Here is a 6,496-nt window from a genome sequence, read left to right as displayed (position 1 = left end):
GCCTGGGCGCCCCACCGCGCCCGCCAGCGAGCAATTAGGGAGGCGGCGGCGGCGGCGCCGGGCCAGTTCCCCCCAGACCCCGCCTTCCCGCCGGCCCGAAGCCCGAGGCTGGGACGCGGGGGCCGAGCGGGGGCCGAGCGGGGGCCGAGCGGGGGCCGAGCGGGGGCCGAGCGGGGGCCGAGCCGGGGACTCGCTCTCTCCCGGCCTCCTCCGGCCCCCGCAGGCGCTACTCACGCCCTCCAAGGCCCCTGCGGCGCCGTCGCGGCCAGGACGGCGGTGGCCCCACGGTGCTCGCCGCTCTCACTCCTCGCCGCCGCTTCCCTGCGGGGAGCCCAGGTGGCTGCGGCCGGAAGGGGGGGCCCCGGCCCGGGAGGAAGGGTCCCGCTCCCGGGGCCGGGCTCCCTGCTGCGGGGCCCTGGCCTGGCGTCCCGGGAGCCAGCCCGGATCCGGCTGCTGTCTGGGAGCTCTGGAGAGCAGAGTGGACTCCCCCTTCCTGGCAAGGGCTGAGTCACCGGGACGCACCCGCGCCGGGCTCCGCGACTGCTGCATTCTTACCGGCTTACCTGGGCCTGCGGCGTGGGCCTCGCCCTCCTCCAAGGGTGGCGGTGGGGGGCAGGGGACGTTGTCTCCAGGGCAGCCCCCACCTTCTCTCTCTGTCCTCTCCTGCATATGGGGCCTCCTCCTCAAGCACTGACCCTAAGTGATGCACCCCTTCTCAATCCCTATCCCCGCCCCTAAACTCTGGGTCAGCCCAGTCCTCAGCCTTACTGTTAGTCGCTGGCTTGAGCTCAGAACCCTAGGAATCTGGCCCTGCACTAATTAATATGTTTGGTTTGTTGGAAATGTAAAATATGCTCTAAGTTGAATCCCACATGCCAGTTTTACAGGTGTGCTCAGTTCGTGGAAATTCAGCACGGTGAACATTTAAGGTTCATGCGCTTTTTTGGTGTGCCTATGATGCTCCAATAAAAAGTTAAAAAAATGAACACTCATCAAAATCAACACTCCAGGACAGAGCGCAGTAGGATGTAATGGCCAGGTGGCGGGCCTCATCCCCATGTTTCCCTGGTGAAGTCTTTTCATCTCTCTGAGCCTCCAGAGGGATCAACATTGGGGCCCTCAGGGTAGAAATCGGCCCTTTCACTGTTATCCAGGACTAGGACTAGGGTAAGATAAATGGGGCACTTAGCTAGGGTGCAAAATTTAGAAGGGTGCTGAGACAAAGAACGTTTTAATCCAATATTTTAGTATTTAAAAAAAAGCCAGAACAGCAAATTACAGCCCTGCTGGCCAGCTGCCTGTTTTTATAAAGTTTTATTGGAACCAGGGCTGGCATTAGAGTGAAGCCAGTGAGACGGGATCGTGCGAGTGCAGACTTACATCCTGTGTTGATTTAAGATGTTGGCAATTTGTGCATCGTGGAATTTTTTTTCTTGCATTCATTTTGATTTTTAGACATATTGCAGGAAAATATTGTTTATCTTCATTGCAGAGTCTTCTGATGCCCCTTTAAGTTTTGCACCTGTGCCAGGTGCCTTGATCACTCTAGGCCTTGTATACCACTCTTCCTGAAGGACCTGGCTAGGACCCTAGGGTAAAGGAGCATAGGTTGAAGTTTCCCCCTCCACTCACTCACACACAACATCAGGTGGGCTCTGCTCCCCAGCCCAGGCCTTGCTTTCCTGGAGCCCACTGATCAGTTCAGAGTAAAATGCCAAGTCCTTACAATGGCTTCCTGCCTCCTTTAGGTGGGTTCTTCCCACCTTCACCTCCATCTTTCTCACTCATTCCCTTCTGTCCTCACTGCTTCCTGAGTTTTTCTACTTGTCTCATGCGCTTGCCTCAGGGCCTTTGTTCTTGCTCTTTTCTCTGCTTAGAATGTGCTTCCCTGAAATCTTCCTGTGGTCTCCTTTGTTGTTTCCGCATTTCTTCTGCTTATGTTATCTTCTCAGAGAGGCCATCCCAGACCCCTCACTGTCCACTCACACCACTTTATTCTTCTTCAATGACCTTTTCACCATGTTTTCTATTACATTTTCTTGTTTATTGGCAGAAGGAAGCTCCAGGAGGGGATTCTGTTTGTCTGCTAGCATATTCCCTAGAATTGTGTCTGCCCCAGACAGCTCAATAGATAGTTCCAGTTTCACAAGAGGCTGAGGGGGAAGGGGCTAATGGAAGTCACGCAGTGAGCAAGTGGCAAAATCTGACTAAACCCCAAGTTTCCAGACTCCCAAACCAGTGCTCTTTCCAGCCTCCTGGAGCTTATTCTAATCCCTTCCCCCCAGAGCCCTCCAGGCAAGGAAGGGTGACAGTGACCCTGCACAGCTCTCCTGTATAGTCCTTTGCACACAATGCACTCACAGACCTGGCCAGGCTCCAGGCCCTGGTGTCCACCCCTTCCCACTGTCCAGCAGACATGCACAGTTCTTCCTGGCTTCCTGTTTCTGGCACAGAGCCGGTCGGGAGCGGCTGGGCTGGGCTCCGCAGCTGGACCACAGCTGCGCTCTCTACCATGCCCGGGAGAATGGGGAACAGGACATTATGGCGCAACCTCCCAGCAGAGGGCTGTGTAGAAGGGGGCGTGTTTGTGTGTAGCCTGGAGACTGCTGGATCTGAACCAACCCAGAACCTCCAGCTCCCCTCCCTGACTAGCTCCCTGAGGGCCACTTTGTGGGGAATTGGGCTCTAACCTCGCCCCGCCGCTTCCTGATAGAAATGCCAGCCCCTTACTAGACATTTCTAGATCTGTTGCTTCCTTGAAAATCCCCCCAGTCTGGATAGTTCATATAACCATTTTACAGATGAGGAAACTGAGGCCCAGGTAAAGTGACTTGCTAATGGCCACACAACTAGTAGTACACGTAGCTGGGACTTGTGCCACAATTTCCAAGGCCCCAGGCAGCGCCCATTCCAATTCCTGACACGGCCTTTAGCACATGGCGGGAACTGCTGTGTTCTTCATCATGTGTCACCACCTCCAAGCTGCTTGCTGAATATGGTGACAGGATCCCCTGCAACGCATCTCTGGCTCATTGGTGGTTGGGGTACCAGGCACACAGCAGAGGAGAAATGAGTTGGGTGGGTGTCAGGGAGACCCACTCGATCTGCATCCTGGTTCAGTCCCTTCTACCTAGCTTTAAATTTGATTGTGGGCAAATCACTTGAACTTTCTGAGTCGCCCGTTTGGGAAGGGAAGGGGAGTTCCTACCTCTCCACTGGGGGAGAAATTAAGTGAGCACCTGGTACAACTTGGTTGTGTCTCAGTAAATGTTAACTCTCTTGCCGACACTACCCTCCCCAGCGCTCGCCCAGCAGCAGGTGAGGGGAGCTTCAGAGGGCCCCTGTCTGTTGTGCTGAGCACCAAGCCCTGCTTCCCATGGGATACGCGCAACAGCGTTTTACAGTAACTCGCCGCCAATTTAATAGTCATGGTAGTAAATACAGATTAATATTAAATACCGATATTTCTCCTGCTTCACAGATGAGGAGACCCAAACACAGAGGGGTTACGTAACTTGCCCCCACAGAGGACCTCTTCTCCTTCATCCCTGTGGTAAGCTGGTTAACTGTGAGCTGTTATTCACATAAAAATGTCCTCTGTCAGTGGCATCCAAACAACTCTTCCTCCTCCGTCGTCGTCGTCGTTGTCGTCTTCTTCTTCTTCTCCATAATTCAACTTTGTAACAATTATAAGTAAACCTGTTAGAATTATCTGGACAGTGCCAGAATTTGGATATAAAAAAGTACTTTATTTTTAAGAGCTTTTTGAAATTTACAACAAAATTGAGCACAAACCACATCCACCATATACGCATATACCATTTACCATATACCCATATATCACCCAAAGTCCAGAGCCTACATTAGGGTTCACTCTCGGTGGTGCACATTCTATGGGTTTAGACAAATGTGTAATGACGTATATCCAGCACTATGGTATTATACAGAGTCATTTCACTGCCTGCCCTAACCCTGAGCAGCCACTGGTCCCTTTCAGGTTTTGCCTTTTCAAGAATGTCACGTAGTTGGAATTACGTAGTTTGTAGACTCTTCAGATTGGCTTCTTTCACTTAGTAATGTGTATTTAATGTTCCTCCATGTCTTCTCATGGCTTGCTAGCTCATTTCTCGTTAGTATTGAATACTATTCCATTGTCTGGATGTGCCTCAGTTTATTTTCCCCGCTCACCTCCTGAAGGATATCTTGGTTGCTTCTATGTCTTGTCAATCACGAATAAAGCCATTATAAACATTCATGTGTAGGTAGACATAAGTTTTCACCTCATTTGGGTAAATACCAAGGAACATGATTGCTGCATCATATGCTGAGAGTATTTTAGTTCTGTAAGAGACTGCCAAACTTCTTCCAAAGCGGCTGTACCAATTTGCATCCCCACCAGCAGTGAATGAGAGTTCCTGTTGCTCCACATCCTCCCAACATTTGCTATCTTCGATGTTTTGGATTTTCGCCATTCTCATGGGTGTTGGATGCAGGCATGTACTAGATGTGCAGTGGTATCTCCTTGCTGCTTTAACTTGTGCTTCCCTAATGACATAGGACGTGGAGCATTTTTTTCATATGCTTGCTTATCATCTGTATTTCTTTGTCAGTGAGGTGTCTGTTTAGATCTTTTGCCCATTTTTTGGTTGGGTGCTCCATTCTCTATTGTTGAGTTTAAAGAGCTCTTTGTATTTTGGATAGCAGTCCTTTATCAGACATGCCTTTTGCATGCAAAATATATACAAAATTATAAACAGCCATTATAAACAGTCATGTGCAGGTAGACATAAGTTTTTATGTACTACATTATTAATTGCTTTAAGTTGTGGTAAAATATATATAACATCAAAAATTTTCCACTTTGTTTTTAATTGTGCAATTCACTGGCATTCATTGCATTCAAAATGTTGTGCCAACATCACCACTATCTATTTCCAAAAGTTTTTCATCACTCCAAGCAGAAATGCTGTAACTCCTAAGCTGTAAATCCCTACAGTTAGCTTCCCAGGGTGGCTATGGCCATGACAAAGTACAAAAACTAGGTGGCTTAAAACAACAGTGATTTATTGTCTCCCCAGTTCTGGAGGCGAGGAGTCTGAAATCAAGGTGTCAGCAGAACCACGTTCTCTCTGACAGCTCTAGGCAGGGCTCCTCCCTTGCCTCGTCTGGCTTCTGGTGTTTGCTGGCAATCCTGGGAGTTCCTTGGCTTATAGACACATCACTCCAGTCACATGGCTGCCTTCTCCCTGTCTTCACATCATCTTCCCTCTGTGTATGTGTGTTTCTGTGTCCAAATGTCCCTTTTTAGAACTGAGTGGGAAAACTTAGAGAGGGAGACAAACCATGAGAGACTCTTAACTCTGGGAAACGAACAAAGGGTTGTGGAAGGGGAGGTGGAAAGAGGGTTGGGGTAACTGGGTGACGGGCACTGAGGAGAGCCTGTCTGGGATGGGATGAGCACTGGGTGTTATACTATATATTGGGAAATTGAACTTCAATAAAAACAAATGAGATAAAAATGTCTCCTTTTATAAGGACACCAGTCATATTGGATTAGGGCTGCCCACCCTCATGACCTCCACCTGGTTCAGTCCACACAGACCCTATTTCTCAATCGTGCCACATTCTGGGGCACCAGGGGTTAGGACTTCAGCACATCATTTTGGGGAGATACAATTCAACACATAATACTCCTAGTTCCTTCTTCCCCGTGAACCCATGAAAACCTTCAGTATGCTCTCTGTCTCTTATGCATTTGCTGATTCTAGATATTTCATGTAAGTGGAATACAAGATTGGTCTTTTTGTGCCTGGCTTATTTTACTTAGCATAATATCAAGGTCCAGCCATGTGGTAGCGTGTATCACAGCTTCAGGTGTTTTTTTTTTTTTTTATGGCAAATATTCCAGTGTATGGATAGTAGACCACGTTCTATTTACTCATCCATGTATTTGATGGACACTCAGGTTGTTTCTGTCTCCTGGCTGCTATGGATAATACTGCAGTGAAAGCTGGTATATGAGCCCTTCCGCTTCCTCCAAACTCTATTGACAGGGCAACTTTTTCAATGCAAAACGTTGAATATGGGCACCTGGGTGGCTCAGTGAGTTAGGCCTATGGCTCAGGTCATGATCTCTGGGTCCTGAGATTGAGCCCCACATCGGGCTCCCTGCTCAATGTGGAGTCTGTTCTCCCTCTCCCTCTGCCCCTGCTCCCTACTTGTGTGCTCTCTCTCTCTCTCTCTCAAATAAATAAATAAATAAATCTTTAAGAAAAGTTGAATATCAATCCCGACATGTGTCTATTGACTGATAAATTATATACCTGCGCTATTGTTAATAGAAAATGTACATGACAAACATCATCAAAGCAGCAAAATAAAAGGGGAGGTACCTGGCTGGCTGTCAGTGGGGCATGTGACTCTTGACCTCGGGGGCGTGAGATCAGGCCCCGCATTGGTCAATAGAGATTGCTGAAAAATAAAATCTTGAAAAGTA

Source organism: Canis lupus, chromosome 12, assembly GCF_011100685.1.
Source record: "Canis lupus familiaris isolate Mischka breed German Shepherd chromosome 12, alternate assembly UU_Cfam_GSD_1.0, whole genome shotgun sequence".
NCBI classification, from domain to species: Eukaryota; Metazoa; Chordata; class Mammalia; order Carnivora; family Canidae; genus Canis; species Canis lupus.
Note: the sequence above shows the minus strand (reverse complement) of the source record.